The following is a 20,476-nucleotide window of genomic DNA, read 5'->3' as shown; positions in this document are numbered from 1 at the left end:
GCTTCTGGTTTCTCTAATCATTTGTATTACAGCTGTATGGAGTGTGGTTGTGTTCCTGATTGGCTCGGTGCTGGTTGTTTTTGTGAACGTTGTTGCGTTAATTGTAGAGCTGATCCTTAAAGCAGGTGAGTCTGTAATATTCATATTAATAATAATAATCACAAGCATAATAATCATCATAATATAAAATTAATGACTGTGTAAATGTTAAGAGTGAAATTATAATCAGAAAAAGTGTTTAAAATTTGTCCAGATAATCATTTATGGTGCTACAATTTTTATCTTTTATTTATTATAAACAGGAACTGGCCAGCGTACAGTGGATTTGCGAGTTATTGTAATACCAACCGAATGCGTCTTTGCCGTGTGCTTACTCGCTTTGCAGATATCTTTTTTTTGTAAGTATAATCTCCAGACATGACACGGTATGTCGATCTGATGTCGAGCTGGTCTGTGTACTTTTTTATTTTATTGTTGCTTTAGTAATGAAAATAAAGTGGTTCTTTAATTTTCGTTACAAAATTCATGCATGGAAAAATCTTTTTTTTTATCAGACATTTCTGAATTTTAAAGCTTTATAAAAGTGTTTTGTTTGTGTTCTGTTACTTAAATAAAACTGCTTCACATGAGCATCAGAACTGGACCATAGAACAATGGTAAAAAGAGGCCTGGTCTGATGATTCAGGTCTTCTTTCCATCGTGTTTATGGCTGGGTATATGGTAATGGCTTACACAAGTAAAAAATGGCAGCAGGATGCATTATGGGAGGAGGCAGCAGAAGCATTGTGATGCAATGGGTGATGTTCTATTTGGGAAAACTTTGGTCCTAGGCATTCATGTGGATGTTATATTCATACCTACCACCTACCTAAATATTCTTGCAGATAAACTTACACACTGTGGAAATTGTTCTGGATCAGGGTAGGGAGAGGCAAACACTACTTTTTTGTAACTGTGTTCCCTAATGCCAGTGACCTCTTTCATCAAAATAATTCTACCTGCACATCAACACTGCAAAAAGTTAAAATGTTGATTCGGACTCTGAATTCTCCAGAGATCAATGCGAGTAGCAGAAAATTATGAGCAATGTGAGAATATTATGTCCTGGAGCAAAATTCCCATAGATGAGTTTCCCTACTATATAGCTGGGACTCACATTGGATCAAAAAATTCTCCGATGTCTAAGATGCCATGAGGCTTGTGCCAGTATAATAACTAAATTTAAGAAAATTGGGGGACTCGAAATTTCTCGGCTGAGAGTTACATTACGATGTACAATGATGCATTTTTTTAATCTCATTGAAATTAAGAATGGCAGAAAACATATGCTTCAGAAGAAAGTTCAAGATTCAACATTTTTTCCCTTGTTGTTACTTGAAACTTATAACATTTTATGATAACATTATATTATTTAGTTATTCACATTTGTTTCTATTACACAGGGAAGAAGGACAACAGAGAAACATCTCAACCTAATCATGACCATGAATTCCAGAATCTGGCTCATGTATCTGAGCTCTCAGGATCTTAGCAGGTAAGATGCTTCCTGCATGCTTTCATTCTACACTAATCATTTTTGTATATACAGTACAGTGTTAATGTACACAACTGCTGTATACAATAAAAAATAAATAAAGATTAACTTTATTTATTTAGACTCATGATGTTTTGCTTTATCTCCTGGGTGTGAAATGGTCTGACCTTGGACTGTTTATGTTGAGACGCACATGTGCACAATCCGTCTCACTGTAATATGATTAATGTCAACTTGTTTGGAAATGCCCTTATAAGCTATTTCCAGATCAGTGTTTGTTCTCTAAGGTCATGGCTGGTTTCCTATTTTATTGACATGATGTAGACACACACCTGAGTGCCCCAGAAAAAAAACAACTTACAAAAGGTCTGCTTTTATAGATATATTGATACATTGATATAGATATAATGAACCTAATCCCAAAAAGCAAAACATTTCCACCGCATTACAGCCCTGCCACAAAAGGCTGAGTTCATGTCAGTGATGTTCTTATTACACAGGTGAGAGTGCTGATGAGGACAAGGCTGGAGTTCACTTTGTCATGCTGATTGAGTTAGAATAACAGACTGGAAGCTTTAAAAGGAGGGTGGTGCTGAAAATGATTGTCCTTCCTCTGTTAACCATGGTTACCTGCAAACTTTGCACAAGCACAGTCAGCTAGTCAGATTGCACCTAAATCAACCATTTATCAGATCATTAAAAACTTAAAGAAGAGAGGTTCAATTGTTGTTAAGAAGGCTTCAGGGTGCCCCAAATAAAGTCCAGCAAGCACCCAAAAGATGATGCAGCATCAGGGCACCACCAGTGCAGAGCTTGCTTAGGAATGGCAGCAAGCAGGTGTGAATGCATCTGCACACATAAAATAGAACAGAATAGCCTTTATTCGTCCCATATGGAAATTGTTTATTTGCATATCCTAGCTTGCTTGAAAGCTGGCGTCAGAGCACAGGGTCAGCTATGATATGGCGCACCTGGAGCACAGCACCCTTGCTCAAGGGCGGCAGCTGGGCGATACCGGTGCTTGAACCGCCAACCTTCCGATCAGTAACGCAGAGCCTTAACTACTGAGCTACTACTCCCCGCAAGCCACTTTTCCCCAGTAAAAACATTAGGGGCAGACTGATATTCTGCAACAGATACAGGAATTGGACTGCTAAGAACTCGGATAAAGTCATTCTCTCTGATGAATCCACTTTCTGATTGTTTGGGGCATCTGGAAATAAGCTGACCCGAAGAAGAAAAGATGAGCGCCACCATCAGTATGTGTTATGCCAACAGTAAAGCATCCTGACATGATTTATGTGTGGGGTTGCTTCTCAGCTAAGGGAGTGGGCTCACTCACAATTCTGCCTAGGAACACAGCCATGAATAAAGAATGGTACAAAAACATCCTCTAAGAGCAACTTCTCCCAACTACACAAGAACAGTTTGGTCATGAACAATACCTTTTCTTGCCTGATTTAGCACATTGGGATAAGGCGAAAGTGATAACTAAGTGGCTTGGGGAACAACATTGATTATGCATGCAAGGGCTGCCATCACTCAGGATGTAGCCCAGAAGTTGATTGACAGCATGCCATGGCAAATTGCAGAGGTCTTGAAAAAGAAGGGTAAACACTGCAAATATTTACTCTTTGCATAAACTCAATGTAATTGTCAATAAAAGCCTTTGACACTTATGAAATAGTTATAGTTATACTTCAGTATATCATAGTAACATTTGACAAAATGATCTAAAACCCTAAAGCAGCAGACTTCAGCAAAATTTATATTTGCATTATTCTCAAAACATTTGGCAATAGCTATATTTATTTTAAAGTATATGTTGAAATTTTTGTGTTGTTTGTTTTGTTCTTAGGTGGTGGGGCACATAATTGTCACTTAGCTAGAGATGTTAATGTTCTGAGGAGAACGTTGCTCACCTTCCTGGACCTGCTGAGGACATCACTCTACCTCCTGAGCTGACTGAGGATGGCATTTGATTTAAACTTCTGCAAAATTCACCAGCAGTTCTGTATTTCTTAACTGCTATATATATTTATATATTTATTAATTATACAGATGGTCCCAGAGTTACAATGGTTCGATCTTACACTGACGATAGCGATACGACAAAATTATAAAAATATTAAAAATTTTGCGTAACAGGCACAGGCAGCACCGATGTATGATAAGTTGGATGCGCAGCTGGGATGAGCATATCTCTCACCCTGTGAGATGCCGCACTCTCGCTAGTGCTCGACGGGGTAAAGTTGTCTCAGTGTTAGTGTGTATTTCTTTCTGTTTCAAACAGCAATTTTAGTGATAAAAGCATGTCTTCCAAACGCCACTACCAGTTTGTCTCCTGCTGGTAGTGAAAAAAAGATGAGGAAAGCCATCAGTTTTAGAGCAGAAAATAAAAATTATAATTCAGCATGAAGCAGTAAAAGGGTGTCACAGACATAGCACCATTTTCGACTATTTTTGACTTATCTTCATCGTAAGTAGAGGAATATATATATATATATATATATATATATATATATATATATATATATATATATATACAGTGTTTGGCAGTAACGTGTTACTAGGAACGCGTTACCGGTAACGCATTACTTTTTACAGTAACTAATACTGTAACGCGTTACTTTTAAAAATAAAGTAACTTCATTACCGTTGCCGTATGGTGCGTTACCCGTTACTTTTATAAAAAAATTAATTAGGATTGGTGGATTACCCACTGTAAACACGAAGAAGATGCACTGTGGGCGTGTCTCCGTTTATTCAGGTCTGTGCGGCAGTAATGGCGAGTCGAGGCGTGAGCAAGACGAGTTTCTCAAAGTGGAAATATGCTCATTATTTCACTTTAGTTGAGTATAAAGACAAAAACTTTTAAGTCAAATGTAAGTTGTGTCTTTCTGGTTCGAAGCTAGTATCTACTGTGATAAACAAAAACTCCAAGGAACTCCATGCCTGAGGAGCTAGAAGCTAACTGCTAACCCGGTGTTCTGTTCTACATTGTTGATAGTTTTCATACTTCAGCTGTGAAAGGAACATGTTTAAGAGCTCAACACAACAGCAGAAGCCACTTTAGTGTTTGATTGTGAATATATTATTCAGCTTGTTTTGTTATTTATTTCAGAAATCCTTGTAATATATTCAGTTTGTGCTGCTCTGACTTTAATAAAATAGTGTTTAAAAATGACTTTGTGTTTAAGTCAGTTTTGTGTTTGTGTGGACCATAACGCATAAAAGAGCATTAATGTGAACATTAAAGAACCTTCTTTAAAAAAGGAACTAAAAAGTTACTTTTAACAGTAACGCATTACTTTTTGGTGTAAATAATCAACAAAGTAACGGAGTTACTTTTTGAATGAAGTAACGAGTAACTGTAACTAGTTACAATTTTTTAGTAACGAGCACAACACTGTATATATATATATATATATATATATATATATATATATATATATATATATATAAAATTTATATATTTTTTTACATTTCAAGAATTTTGCATGCCTTTTTACTTTAACACTTGTACTGGTTGTCATATATTCCCCCATGTGAATGTAGTGCTTTCTGCTCTTTTGAAATGTTACTATCACTAATGTGTTTAACGTTTTACAAATGAAACAATAATAAAATCCATTCTATTGTGATTTCTCTTTCTTTTATTTTTCATTTCTGACAATGTTGGTTGTAATAGTCCCAAGTGGTAATGTTCCCATTATGCCACCATAGGGATCAATTGCATGGGCTTTGAACACTACCTGTGTTTTTATGTTTTTATCATTTTAAACCAATTCTTACACCAATCCCACACTGTGGTTACAAAATACTGTGTTTGCTTTTCCATCGATTTATCAAGTCGTTTCTGTTTATGCCCCTTGTGCATCAACCCATATATGTTCCTCGGACCTTGTCTTTTGGAAAAGGGTTTCGGACTTGGTTTGCCTTTGCAAACTGCCTATCTGTGTACCGATTCCTGGCCCAACTCACTATTTCACTTTAGCTTGTCCCATTTTTGAACTCTGTTGGTGTTTATTAAACCGCATATGGATTCCAACCTGACTACCTCCGCTTTGGCATTACAGAATACTTTGCTTGTCAGGAATCAAGTGGACACAAATTGGAATCTGTCGTTGTGTCGGGGGAAAAGGCAAACCTAAAACAGCTAAAAGCTCATGCATGAATGGAACGACACTGCGCTTTGTGAAATTTTGTGAAAGACTTAACCACTTTGGGCAAAGATGTCCTGCAAGGACCAGAAAGCTTCCCTAGCTCAGTACATCACCACCGCCATTTAGCATAACAATGTATCACAAACTCAGGGTCGCACATGTGAGTTTCACCCCCAAACCATCCAAACCACAGCATTATCTGTCACGGGCACCAGTACCAAAGCGCCTATGCAGCTGAGCAAGACATGGGTCCCCCGGAGGAGCGGCAGCGATGTCAACGTCTCCAATGATTTTTCTGTTGTGGACAAGAGGGTCATTGATGCGTCAACTGCCCAGAGATAAGCCTTAATCCATTCCTCTTCAGTATCTTGCTACCAGTCCAATTAAATAGCACTCTGCTCTCATAGATTCCTGGTCAGCGGCCAACCTAATCCACAGACAAGTTGTTAAAAACCTGCAGATCCCTAACACCCCTCTGGATCTAGGTATATTACCAAACTTTAAGTGGTGTTATTTTATGTGGAGGAGCTTGTATTGTTTATCATCTCATCTCCTGCCAAGCCCATTAATCTAGTGTAAGGTGTAAGGCCCACAATCGAGTGATCTCATGGCAACATAAAGAATTAACATAGTGTTTACTGGCTTGCCGCAAACATTGCCTGGAGTTTCAACCTAACTTTCCCTGCTGTTCCATCTTAGTAGAAAGCCCAGTGTTAAACTGGCATGTTTAACACTGGGATCAACCCATATAATTGCACCTGTCCCCAAGGAAAACCATGACCTAGAGTAGGTCTTCAATACCACCTCATTGACAATGCTATAGAACTTTCCCCTTTAAAACTAAAAAAAGAACTATAGAACTACACCCTTTCTGTGTCATGGGCAGCACATATCCAGTATATATATATATATAGTGCATTGCAAAATTATTCATACCCCTTAAATATGTCCACATTTTGTCACGTTATAAGGACAAAATTAAATGTATTTTATTGGGATTTTATGTGAGAGACCAACACAAAATATCGCATAATTGTGAAGTGGAAAGAAAAATAATACATGGTGTTAAACATTTTTTACAAATAAAAATCTGAAAATTGTGGGGTGCATAAGTACAGTATTCAGCCCCCCTGAGTCAATACTTTGTTGAACCCCCTTTCGCTGCAATTACAGCTGCATGTCTTCTTTTGTGTATGTATCTACCAGCTTTGTACATCTAGAGACTATATGTTTTTTATATGTATTTTTGCCCATTCTTTTCTGCAAAACAACTCCAGTTAAATCAGACGTCTGAACAGAAATTTTCAAGTCTCGCTAAAGACTTAGGTCTGGACTTTGACTGGGCCATTCTAACAGATGAATATGATTTGATCTCAACCATTACTTTGTAGGTCTGGCTGTATGTTTAGGGTCGTTGTTCTGCTGGAAAGTGAACCTCTGCCCCAGGCTTAAGTCTTTTGCAGCCTCTAATAGGTTTTCTTCTAGGATTGCTCTGTATTTAGCTCCATTCATCTTAACATCAACTCTGACCAGCTTTACTGTCCCTGCTGAAGAAAAGCATCCCCATCTCATGATGCTGCCACCACCATGTTTCACGGTGGGTATGGTGTGTTCGGGCTGATGTGGAGTGTTAGGCTTCCATTACACATAGTGTTTTGCATGTAAGTTCATTTTTGGTCTGATCTGACCACAGCACCTTCTTCCACATGTTTGCTGTGTCCCCTACATGGCTTATGGCAAACTGCAAATGGGACTTATTCTTTTTTCTCAATAATGGCTTTCTTATTACCATTCTTTTATAATCACCAGACTGTTGCAGAACTAATAGTTGGCCTGTGGACAGATTCTTCCACATGAAATGTGGATCTCTGCAGCTCCTCCAGAGTTAACATGAGCCTTCTGTCTGCGACTTGGATCAATGCTCTCCTTGCCCGGCCTGTCAGTTTAGGTGGATGGTTATGTCTTGTTAGGTTAGCAGTTGTGCCATACTCTTTCCATTTTCAGATGATGGATTAAACAGTTCGACGTGAGATGTTAAAAAAAAAAAAAAAAAATGTATAACCTAACCCTGCTTTAAACTTTTCCACAACTTTATCCCTGATCTGTCTGGTGTGTTTAGTCTTCATGATGCAGTTTGTTCACTAATGTTTTCTAACAAACCTACGAGGCCTTCACAGAACAGCTGTAATTATACTGGATTTAAGTACACAGAGGTACACATTAATTATTAATTAGGTGACTTCTGAAGGCAGTTGATTGCACTGGATTTTATTTAGGGGTATCAGAGTAAAGGGGCTGAATACATATGCATGCCACACTTTTGTAAAAAAATATTTAACACCATGTATCATTTTCTTTCCGCTTCAAAATTATAAACGATACTTTGTGTTGGTCTTTTACATAAAATCCCCATAAAATACATTTAAGTTTGTGGTTATAACATGACAAAATGTGGAAGTATTCAAGGGCTATGAATACTTTTACAATGCACTATATATATATACAGTGGGTACGGAAAGTATTCAGACCCCCTTCAATTTTTCACTCTTTGTTATATTGCAGCCATTTGCTAAAATCATTTAGGTTCATTCTTCTTCCTCATGAATGTACACATAGCACCCCATACTGACAGAAAAACACAGAATTGTTGACATTGTTGCAGATTTATTAAAAAAGAAAAACTGAAATATCACATGGTCCTAAGTATTCAGACCCTTTGCTCAGTATTTAGTAGAAGCCCCTTTTCGATCTAATACAGCCAGGAGTCTTTTTGGGAAAGATGCAACAAGTCTTTCACACCTGGATTTGGGGATCCTCTGCCATTCCTCCTTGCAGGTCCTCTCCAGTTCTGTCAGGTTGGATGGTAAACGTTGGTGGACAGCCATTTTTAGGTCTCTCCAGAGATGCTCAATTGGGTTTAAGTCAGGGCTCTAGCTGGGCCATTCAAGAACAGTCACGGAGTTGTTGTGAAGCCACTCCTTTGTTATTTTAGCTTTGTGCTTAGGGTCATTGTCTTGTTGGAAGGTAAACCTTCGGCCCAGTCTGAGGTCCAGAGCACTCTGGAGAAGGTTTTTGTCCAGGATATCCCTGTACTTGGCCGCATTCATCTTTCCCTCGATTGCAACCAGTCGTCCTGTCCCTGCAGCTGAAAAACACCCCCACAGCATGATGCTGCCACCACCATGCTTCACTGTTGGGACTGTATTGGACAGGTGATGAGCAGTGCCTGGTTTTCTCCACACATACCACTTAGAATTAAGGCCAAAAAGTTCTATTTTGGTCTCATCAGACCAGAGAATCTTATTTCTCACCATCTTGGAGTCCTTCAGGTGTTTTTTAGCAAACTCCATGCAGGCTTTCATGTGTCTTACACTGAGGAGAGGCTTCCGTCGGGCCAGTCTGCCATAAAGCCCCGACTGGTGGAGGGCTGCAGTGATGGTTGACTTTCTACAACTTTCTCCCATCCCCTGACTGCATCTCTGGAGCTCAGCCACAGTGATCTTTGGGTTCTTCTTTACCTCTCTCACCAAGGCTCTTCTCCCCCGATAGCTCAGTTTGGCCGGACGGCCAGCTCTAGGAAGGGTTCTGGTCGTCCCAAACGTCTTCCATTTGAGGATTATGAAGGCCACTGTGCTCTTAGGAACCTTAAGTGCAGCAGAAATCTTTTTGTAACCTTGGCCAGATCTGTGCCTTGCCACAATTCTGTCTCTGAGCTCTTCAGGCAGTTCCTTTGACCTCATGATTCTCATTTGCTCTGACATGCATTGTGATCTGGAAGGTCTTATATAGACAGGTGTGTGGCTTTCCTAATCAAGTCCAATCAGTATAATCAAACACAGCTGGACTCAAATGAAGGTGTAGAACCATCTCAAGGATGATCAGAAGAAATGGAAAGCACCTGAGTTAAATATATGAGTGTCACAGCAAAGGGTCTGAATACTTAGGACCATGTGATATTTCAGTTTTTCTTTTTTAATAAATCTGCAACAATGACAACAATTCTGTGTTTTTCTGTCAGTATGGGGAGCTGTGTGTACATTCATGAGGAAGAAGAATGAACTTAAATGATTTTAGCAAATGGCTGCAATATAACAAAGAGTGAAAAATTTAAGGGAGTCTGAATACTTTCCGTACCCACTGTATATATATATATATATATATATATATATATATATATATATATATATATATATATATATATATATATACACACACACACACACACACACACACACACACACACACACACACACACACACACACCGTATGTTTTGCTGTGGGACGGAAAAATGCTGACACTATTCTGGGCCAGCTAGCTGCCCTGTGAGGAGAATTTTAAATCTGATTGGTTAAAGAAACAGTAGCTAATAGAGACTAAGGTAAAAAAAAAAAAAAAAAAAAAAAAAAAAAGGCCAGCAGTACTGATAGTGAAGGCCCTGTGCAGATTGACATGGCAGCACATAGAGGCTGAAAATCTGATTGGACAAAAAAATCTAACATCCACATGCACGTACTGGAAGCAGTGCAGCCGAGAGAAACACTATGAAATAAAGAGAATAAACTGTTGGGAATAAATTAATACAATTTCATGCAACAAATATTAGAATTTATGTTGTAAATGTAGGTCAGTGCTTCTGATAGTGTTAAGGCCAGCAGAGAAGGCCCTGACCGCTATAATCTATTCAAAGAGTGTTTTAAGGAACTGCAATGATTCCTAGGGTTTGCCAACTTCTACTGACAGTGAAAGTGAATGCCCATTATAAAACAATGGTTCACCTTGGCTCCCATCCTTTATCTTCCGTACCCCTGTGCCCCCTTTGTGGCGGACGAATCTAGCAGTGAGATAGGTGGTGTACTATCACAGCATTATATACATGCAAGCAATTGGCTTGTGCCTACTTTTCATAGAAATTAACGAATGCCAAATTTAATTACGACGTTGCCAACCAGTGCTTCTGTCCATCAAGGAGGCATTCAAGGAGTGGGGACACTGGCTGAAGGGGGACCAAAACCCGATTGAGGTCATCACTGATCATCAAAATGCTTGAGTACATTAAACATGCCAAATGACTGAACCCTCATCAAGGTCGATGGTCGCTATTTTTTACCCAAGTTGACTGTAACCTACCACCCATGCACCAAGAATAGTAAAGCAGATGCCCTTTCATGTCACCATGAACCTGAAAATAAACCACGCATTCCAGTGGTCATCCATGTTAACAGAGATCAAAGGGTACATTCAGAGTTGCTCTTTACATGTGCAAGTCAGAACCTCTCGTCAACTTTCCTTTTGAATTTTTTGGAACCACTCCCTATACCAGAGCGTCCTTGGTCCCATCTAGCTGTGGAATTTTTCGCTGACCTCCCAAAGAATCACACAATCACAGTAAATCATTTTTTTTTAAGGCCTGTAAATTCATGCCTTTTGAAAGGCTTTCCGACTACCTTCTTCTTCTTTTGGCTTTTCCCATTAAGGGTCGCCACAGCGGATCATCCGTCTCCATACCCCCCCCCGTCCTCTACATCTGCCTCTTTTAAACCAACTACCTGCATGTCTTCCCTCACCACATCCATAAACCTCCTCCTTGGTCTTCCTCTTTTTCTCCTTCCCAATGGCTCCATCCTCAGCATTCTCCTACCAATATACCCTATGTCCCTCCTCTGCATATATCCAAACTATCTTGTGTGTTAAGCCATGTTTTCTGCTCCCTCATCAAGCAGGATGTCATTTTCTGGAGAGGTGGTGTAACCGAAAATATTTCCAATATCACAAAAAGGGTGAACACTAATAAATGAAAATGTTATCATCTAAAGACGTTCTGACGTGCCTCCAGCTTTGTGTAACCGTTAGGAAAAGAACCACATATAGCAGGAATGTTCAGGTGTCCCAATACTTTTGAAAATAGTATACGTGAAAACATTACAGTAAATGTAGAAGTGTAAATGTTTTTTTTGTTTAATATTTTATGAACAATGAAAACAAAACTGCAAAATTATTGCAGATTAAAGTGCAAAATAAAAAAATAAAGAAAAAGAACAGATTTAAACTTTTTCTTACTTTGCTCACCACAAATCACAATATCATCCATAAAAAACATCATAGTCCACGGAGACTCGTGTCTGACCTCATCCGTCAACCTGTACATCACCACTGAAAACTGGAAAGGGCTCAGAGCCGATCCTTGATGCAGTCCAACCTTCATCTTAAACCAGTCTGTCGTTCCTACTGCACACTTCACTGCCGTCACACTGTCCTCATACATGTCATGCACCACCCTCACATACTTCTCTGACACACCAGACTTCCTCATACAATACCACAACTCCTCTCTCCACCCTGTCATACGCTTTCTCTAAATCCACAAACACACAATGCAACACCTTCTGACCTTCTCTCTACTTCTCCATCAGTATTCTCAAAGCACTGATGCACCGATATGAAGCACTGAATCACACCATCCCAAATAGATACAGCACAGTGTCATAATGTACACAAAACAGTAAAACCTGATTCCCAGCTGATTTATTTAGACGCATATTGGGCTCTATACACTCCCTCAATGCACTAATAATAAAGTTAATAAAGTAATAAATATCACAAATTATTACATTACGCTATAGTTTCTTAAATATGTAATATCTTTAATATGCAATATCTTTAATCTGTGTTCGACTTTGTTCTGTGTTGCTGGAGGCAGACCAGATGTTTCTCGTTAAGCCAAATGTATGAAAGACTATAGTTTTCGTTTTAAGAGTCATGACTGGGAAAATGAGACTGTTGTCCTTAAATCAGTATGAGTCGAAGTATAGAATATGATCCAGGATGCATGTCCTTTTGGGAGACGACCTCTGACCCGTTCATTAGATAATTAAGATGAATGATCTGGGAAAGGAAGCTCCGATACATCTGGGATACATTTAGTCTGGACAAAAACAGACTTCGCTTTGTGTTAAAGCATTATTGCCAAATGAGATCATATACATTAAGAGGCGGACCCAGAGATCGGGCAAAGTATTTAACATGTGTGGAGCCATGAATCGGGAGTCGTCGACTCATCAATACGGCGGCTCCGAGTTGATCCAGGAGGCTCATGAAGATGCTGAATTTCTATGTTAGATAATAAAAACTTTATTTACAAAGATATATCAGTGTCTACGAAGATTCATTCCAAGAAACAGCTACACTCCATCAAGACAATAAATATACATCAACTCTTATCATGTATTTTTGTTAACCATATTTTTTTATATATTTTACTTTAAAATGAACCTTTCAAACTTTTCGAGATCCTCATTTCATATGTAAAATCTTGGGACATTTTAAATCGCTTAAAGTGAAAAACGCTCAACGTAATGCGAAAAGAGAGTGTTTTTAAAAGACCAAACTTAGTAAACACTAATAATAAATATAATAATAATAATAATAGCAAACTATGTATAGACAAGCACATAAGACCAGAATGGCTAGAGACTCGATAAAGACTGATTGCATGCCTGACTGATTGCAATATGGATGGAGTCTCTGCTGTTTACTCCGTGACTGATAATGGAGGACTTTATAGAGCATTGGATTAGCTAACAGGAGAAATGAGATATATAAGGATGGAGCTAAGGCATTTAGGTGAGGAAAACCAAAGATTAAAAACTGGTGAGAGTTTGAGACCGATGAATGAGTGGAGTGGAGACCGCTCGGGGTCTAATGGTATGTGCCAGTGTGTCTGCGGGGGCCGTGGATGCCAGTCACGTGTTTTTGAGGGGCCGTTCACCTGAGACTGAGAATAAAATGTTCCAACGCAGTGATGAACATACATAATGTATGGATGTTCGTGATTATAACAAGTCATACACAACTCGCTTCCCACCCAGCCCCGCTCGTGGATGGCCCAGTCATGAGGATGATTCAAGGAAAAGAGGCGTGCGATTCATGTCTCCTGGCAGAGCAGAACATCGCAGTGTGCTGGGAAACGGGAAGTTGCTGATGTTGCGGCCCAAACACCAGCTGTATTACCTGAGGGCTCTCAGAAGGACCGTGTGAACGATGGCTACTCAGTCCTTTAAGACGTGAATGTTATTTTCAACAGTGGTCAGGAGCTGCTAGTGTCATATGTGAGAGGAGTTAATGAAGGTGTTGAAGTGCAAATGTTAGTGGATTCTGGTTCCAGTGCTTCCTTCCATGAGCGCTGAGTTTCGTATGTCAATTCCAACACTTCATAATCGGCTGCTGAAAAGGGACTATGTGTCGGCTTGTGCGGTGAATGGACAAATGCTAGATACATTAGGTACTATCACAATAACATTTCAGCTGGGCACTGAGTTATGGCAGCATTTGTTTCATGTGCTGAGAGAGACCACACAAACTGTATTGCTAGGCTGGGACTTTCTATTGAGAAATCATTCAATTCAATTCATTTTTATTTGTATAGCGCTTTTAACAATGAACATTGTCTCAAAGCAGCTTTACACAGATAATGTGGTGATTAAGAGTGAATATGTTCTTTATGAGAAAGTTTGTCCCTGATGACAAGCCGGTGGCGACTGTGGCAAGAAAAAACTCCCCGAGATGCATAAGGAAGAAACCTTGAGAGGAACCAGACTCAAGAGGGAACCCATCCTCATCTGGGTTGCACCGAATGTCCATTTGTAGCAGATATACAATGTTGCGGTGTACAGTGATGATGATCAGAAGCGAACTGTATTCCTGAGTCAGTGTAGGAGACTGTTGACATTATACAGTCTAATCCCTCCTCAAAGCTCCCGTTCTTACTCCGGAATTACATGGAACCACCCAAGGCGTTGATGACAAACCTTCCCCAGCTGCACAGAGTGGCCTCCAGTTGAAGAGAACACTATCCAGAGGCAGACCAGGATGAAGTGGGAAGATCCACGGAGGGGAGAGGGGCAGGAACAGTGGTCACTGGAGCCTCAGGAGCATGTTTAACTCGACCGAGAGAGAGAGAGAGAGAGAGAGAGAGAGAGAGAGAGAGAGAGAGAGAGAGAGAGAGAGAGAGAGAGAGAGAGAGAAAAGAGGGTGACAGGAAGAGAATGATATGGATTATTAAGTGTCCTTATTGTTGTATGAAAGTTAATGTTACTGTGCAGTTTGGACTCCGGCAAGGCTCGCTATGGCAGCATAACTAAAAGGGAGAATTTAATTCAATTCAATTCAATTCAATTCATGTTTATTTGTATAGCGCTTTTAACAATGAACATTGTCTCAAAGCAGCTTTACACAGATAATGCGGTGATTAAAAATGAATATGTTCTTTATGAGTAAGTTTGTCCCTGATGAGCAAGCCGGTGGCGACTGGCGACTGTGGCAAGGAAAAACTCCCCGAGATGGCATAAGGAAGAAACCTTGAGAGGAACCAGACTCAAGAGGGAACCCATCCTCATCTGGGTTACACCGAATGTCCATTTGTGGCGGGTATACAATGTTGCGGGGTGCAGTGATGATGATCAAAAGCGAAGTGTATTTCTGAGTCAGTGTAGGAGACTGTTGACATCAACTACAGTCCAATCCAGGCAGGCCTGGATGAAGTGGGAAGATCCACGGGGGGGAGAGGGGCAGGAACAGTGGTCACTGGAGCCTCAGGAGCATGTTTAACTCGACCGAGAGAGAGAGAGAGAGAGAGAGAGAGAGAAGAGGGTGACAGGAAGAGAAGGATATGGATTATTAAGTGTACCTATTGTTGCATGAGAGTTAAAGTCACTGTGCAGTTTGGACTCTGGCAAGACTCGCTATAGCAGCATAACTAAAAGGGAGAACCAGAAGGCAACACAGACATGAGGGATCTCTGGGATAAGAGACGGCCCATATGTCAGTAGTAGAATTTTATAATCAATGCGAGATTTGATTGGAAGCCAGTGTAGACTGATTAATACAGGGGTGATGTGGTCATATTTCCTAGATCTAGTGAAGACTCTTGCTGCTGCATTCTAAACTAACTGAAGCTTATTTATGCACTTACTCGCACACCCAGACAGTAAAGCATTACAGTAGTCTAATCTAGAAGTAACAAAAGCATGAACTAGTTTTTCTGCATCCTGTAACGACATCATATTTCTAATTTTAGCAATATTTCTAAGGTGAAAGAAGGCAATCCTGGTAATATTATTCACGTGAGCCTCAAAGGAAAGACTCGAGTCAATAATCACACCAAGGTCTTTGACAGCCGTACACGCTGAAACAGAAACACCATCCAGAGATGTTAGGTAATCGGAAAGTTTGCTTCTAGCTGCATGTGGTCCTAGTAAAAGTACTTCCGTCTTATCTGAGTTTAGCAGAAGAAAGTTATCGAGCATCCACTGTCTAATGTCCTTTACACACTCCTCAACATTGTTAAGCTGATCTCTCTCATCTGGCTTTGCTGAAATATACAGCTGTGTATCATCAGCATAGCAATGGAATCTAATACCATGTTTATGAATAATTTCTCCAAGAGGCAGCATATATAAAGAGAAAAGCAGAGGGCCTAAGACAGATCCTTGAGGAACACCAAACTTTACCTCAGAGAGTGTGGAGAACTCACCATTAACATCAACAAACTGATAGCGATCAGTCAAATAAGACCAGAGCCAAGAGAGAGCCGTTCCCTTTATTCCAACAACGTTCTCAAGTCTAGCAAGTAGTATAGTGTGATCAATGGTGTCAAAAGCTGCACTAAGGTCGAGCAAAACAAGTAAGGAGACAAAACCCTGATCAGAGGCCAATAACAGGTCATTTACCACCTTAACTAGCGCCGTCTCTGTGCTATGATGAGGCCGAAATCCTGACTGATACATTTCAAAAATATTATTCATAAGTAGGTGTGAGCATAACTGCTGTGCTACAACCTTTTCCAAAATTTTGGCTATGAAGGGGAGATTTGATATTGGTCTGTAGTTGGACAGCTGACATGGGTCAAGGTCAGGTTTCTTAATTAGGGACTTAATTAAGTCATTCTCGTGAATAGGAGTAAAACTTTGTAATTGATTGTCTGTTATAATTACACTGCTGTCTACAGGGTTACTTGTAAAATAATTTGGCTTTATATTAACCGTCTGGATTTTTTGCCTGATGTTTTCAATTTTATTATTAAAAAAGTTCATGAAATCATTAGTACCTAATGATGGTGTGCATGTGAGTGCAGTGCTTTTATTCCCTGTTAATTTTGCGTCCGTGCTGAATCAAAATCTAGGATTCTGCTTGTTATTTTCTATGAGGGTGGAGAAATATGCTGATCAGCAGCACTAAGAGATTTTCTATAAATTAGGAGGCTCCCCTTCCATGCTATTTGAAATACTGTTAATTTTGTTTGACGCCATTTACGTTCTAATTTTCGAGTGGTCTGTTTTAAGGTGCGTGTATGATCATTATACCACTGTGCTACATATACTGTGGTATATTAAGGGGAGCTACATCATCTAGAGTATAACGTAATGTTGATTCTAGGTGTTCAGTGGCCCAGTCGAGCTCTGCAGGGTCAGACGGAGATCTATCTAATATCGTAATTTCTGGAAGATTGTTAATAAAACGCGCTGCTGTAGCTGACGTGAAAGTACGCTTAACACGATAACGTGGTGAAGTAGTAATGCAATGACTGAGGCAGATTTTAAAAGAGATGAGATAATGGTCTGAAATAGCTTCAGACTGTGGAATTATGACTACGTTTTTTATTTTTAATCCAAATGTTAACAACAAATCGAGAGTGTGTCCACCACTATGAGTGGGTCCTATAACATTCTGATTAATTCCAACTGAATCTAGAATGGACACAACAGCTGCTCTTAAGGAGTCTTCCTGATGATCAAAATGAATGTTAAAATCACCAACAATTAATGCTTTGTCTAGAGAAGTAACTAAATTTGTGATGAAATCTGCAAATTCTATGAGAAAATCAGAGTAGGGCCCTGGGGGTCTTTAAATAATAATGAGTGGAATTGTCTGACTGGACCTGCTTTCAGACACTGAATATTTTATGTTGGTGTAAAGAACTTCAAATGTTTTAAATTTGTGTTTAGTCTTTTGTGTGACGCTTAGATTATTATTATAAATAGCTGCGACTCCGCCTCCTCTGCCATTTAGACGGGGTTGGTGTATGTAACTATACCCAGGAGGACTCGCTTCATTTAATGCTAAATATTCATTTGGTTTAATCCATGTTTCTGTCAAACACATTATTTTAAACTCCTGGTCGGTAATAATTTCGAGAACCAGAAAGAAAACACAGACATGAGGATCTCTGGGATAAGAGACAACCCACCACACCACCGTCAACAAACCTTAATGAACACGTGAATATGAGGGGACGACAGCATACAAATATCCCAGTTCAGCAAACACTCTATATCCATGTTCCCTCCAGATCTGAGCCTTTACCTGAGAAAAAATCTACTGATCACAGGCTTGACTAAATAAATGTGTTTTCAACCTCGACTTGTCTGAGTCCCGAACACTGATTGGAAGGCTGTTCCATAACTGTGGGGCTTTATAAGAGAAAGATCTGCCGCCTGCTGGAGTCTTCATTATTTGAGGAACCAACAGATAGCAAGCACCTTTTGATCTAAGTAGGCGTGGAGGATCATACTGGTACAGAAGTTCACTCAGATACTGCGGTGCGAGACCGTTAAGTGCTTTATACGTCAGTAGTAGTATTTTATAATCAGTGTGAGATGTAATTGGGAGAAGTGTAGACTGATTAAAACAGGGGTTATGTGGTCATATTTCCTAGATCTAGTGAGGACTCTTTCTGCTGCATTCTGAACTAACTGAAGCAAATCATCAACTAATTCATGCTTTATTGGACCTCAGCTGTACTAAGCTACAACTGCGAGACATCTTAGTTCACAATGGACTTACTAAAGCTAGGATCTTAAACCCTACCGGGCAGGACATTTTCTTGAAGAAGGACATGCACCTGGGTGAATTTTACCCAGTTGATGACTCCAATGTTCAGCCATTCCATGCTCCAGTGGATATAGCGACAGTGTCCTTTCCCAGTGATATCCCTCCTGTGTCGCTGGATGAGTCACCTATTTCTTCAAAGCTTCACTTTCGTCATTACTGTTGGAGTACAACGATATCTTTAGCTTGTCCAGACAGGATAGCAGTAAATGTAAACTTGTAAAACATCACATCAGAACGGGTGAGCAAGCACCTATTAGGCAGCGTGCATACTGTGCAGCTCCAGGAAAACGGGTTGAGATAGAGAAACAAGTGGCTGGCCTGCTAGCAGATGGCGTTATTGAGGAAAGCTGTAGCCCATGGGCATCACCAGTTGTTTTAGTGAAAAAAGAAGTGTGGCGCCTGGCTTTTTTGTGTGGACTATAGATGCTTAAACAGTGTGACTATTAAAGACTCGCATCCCCTGCCTTGTGTGGATGACACAGACGCGTTAGCAGGCGCGATGTGGTTTAGCACGCTGGATTTCTCTAACAGTTACTGACAGGTGGAAGTAGCAGAGGAGGATCGAGAGAAGATGGCCTTTACAACGGGACAAGGGCTCTATCAGTGGCGGTCCATGCCAATGGGTCTTTGCAACGCTCCTGCCACATTTCAACGTTTGATGGAGCTAGTTCTCAGAGGGCTCCCGTGGCACATCTGCATGGTATATATCGATGACATTTTGATTTATAACCAGTGTTGTGCTATTTACTAAAAAATAGTAATTAGTTACAGTTACTTAATTCAAAAAGTAACTTAGTTACTTTGTTGATTACTTTCATCAAAAAGTAATGCGATACTGTTAAAAGTAACTTTTTAGTTACTTTTTTGAAGAACCTTCTTTAATGTTCCCATTAATGCCCTTTTATGCGTTATGGTCTACAAACACAAAGTCATTTTTAAACACTTTTATTTAAGTCAGACCAACACAAACTAAATATATCACAAGGATTTCTGAAATAAACACAAAACAAGCTAAATAATATATTCACAATCAAAAACTAAAGTGGCTTCTGCTGTTGTGTTGAACTCTTAAAAATTTTCCTTTCACAGCTGAAGTATGAAAACTATCAACAATGTAGAACAGAACACCAGGTTAGCTTCTAGCTTCTAGCTCCTCAGGCATGGAGATCCTGGAGGAGCTTCAACAGATTGAAGTTGCTGTTTATCACAGTAGATACGAGCTTCGAACCAGAAAGACACAGCTTACATTTACCTTAAAAGTTTTTGTCTTTATACTTAACTAAAGTGAAATAATGAGCATATTTCCACTTTGAGAAACTCGTCTTGCTCTCGCCTCGACTCGCCATTACTGCCGCACAGACCTGAATAAACGGAGACAGGCCCACAGTGCATCTTCTTCGTGTTTACAGTGGTTTATCCACCAATCCTACAATGCATCACTGCTGTAGTCTACACTTCAGCCAAAATTCATTCATTTAAAAAAGTAACGGGTAACGCACTATACGGTAATGGTAACGAAGTTACTTTATTTTTAAAAGTAACAAGTTACAGTATTAGTTATTGTCAAAAGTAACGCGTTACCGGGAACGCGTTACTTTTAACAGTAACGCGTTACTAGTAACGCGTTACTGCCCAACACTGTTTATAACAAAACATTTGCAGAACATCTGTTGAGCCTCAAGAATGTGTTTTCAAGGATCCAGTCTGCTGGGTTGAGACTGAATCCACTCAAATGCCACCTTGCCAGAGATCGTGTGGTTTTTCTGGGCCATGTAGTCTCTCGAAAGGGGCTCCAGCGTGACCCTAAGAACACTGAGAAAGTCTTGAATTGGCCAGTTACCCATTCTCCTTCTAAGGAGCCTTTGGCTTCTAAAAGCCTTTGTGGGACAT

General features: G+C 39.8%; 1 protein-coding gene and 2 long non-coding RNA genes across 3 annotated transcripts in view; 2 read left to right on the top strand and 1 right to left on the bottom strand.

Annotated features, from left to right (window-relative positions):
- Positions 1–20,476, bottom strand: part of LOC310734376 — a 159,544-nt gene that overhangs the window by 56,352 nt on the left and 82,716 nt on the right. The gene's annotated exons all lie outside the window — the stretch shown is intronic.
- Positions 1–20,476, top strand: part of LOC310734355 (uncharacterized protein) — a 198,600-nt gene that overhangs the window by 100,297 nt on the left and 77,827 nt on the right. The window lies entirely within an intron of this gene.
- LOC310734375 lies at positions 9–3,427 on the top strand. Its single transcript, XR_014536027.1, has 4 exons — positions 9–125; positions 303–398; positions 1,443–1,534; positions 3,393–3,427. It is a non-coding gene; the product is annotated as an uncharacterized lncRNA (long non-coding RNA).

This window comes from Silurus aristotelis, assembly GCF_946808225.1.
Source record: "Silurus aristotelis genome assembly, chromosome: 12".
Classification (NCBI taxonomy): Eukaryota; Metazoa; Chordata; class Actinopteri; order Siluriformes; family Siluridae; genus Silurus; species Silurus aristotelis.
Note: the sequence above shows the minus strand (reverse complement) of the source record. Positions and strands in the feature narration are given on the sequence as shown.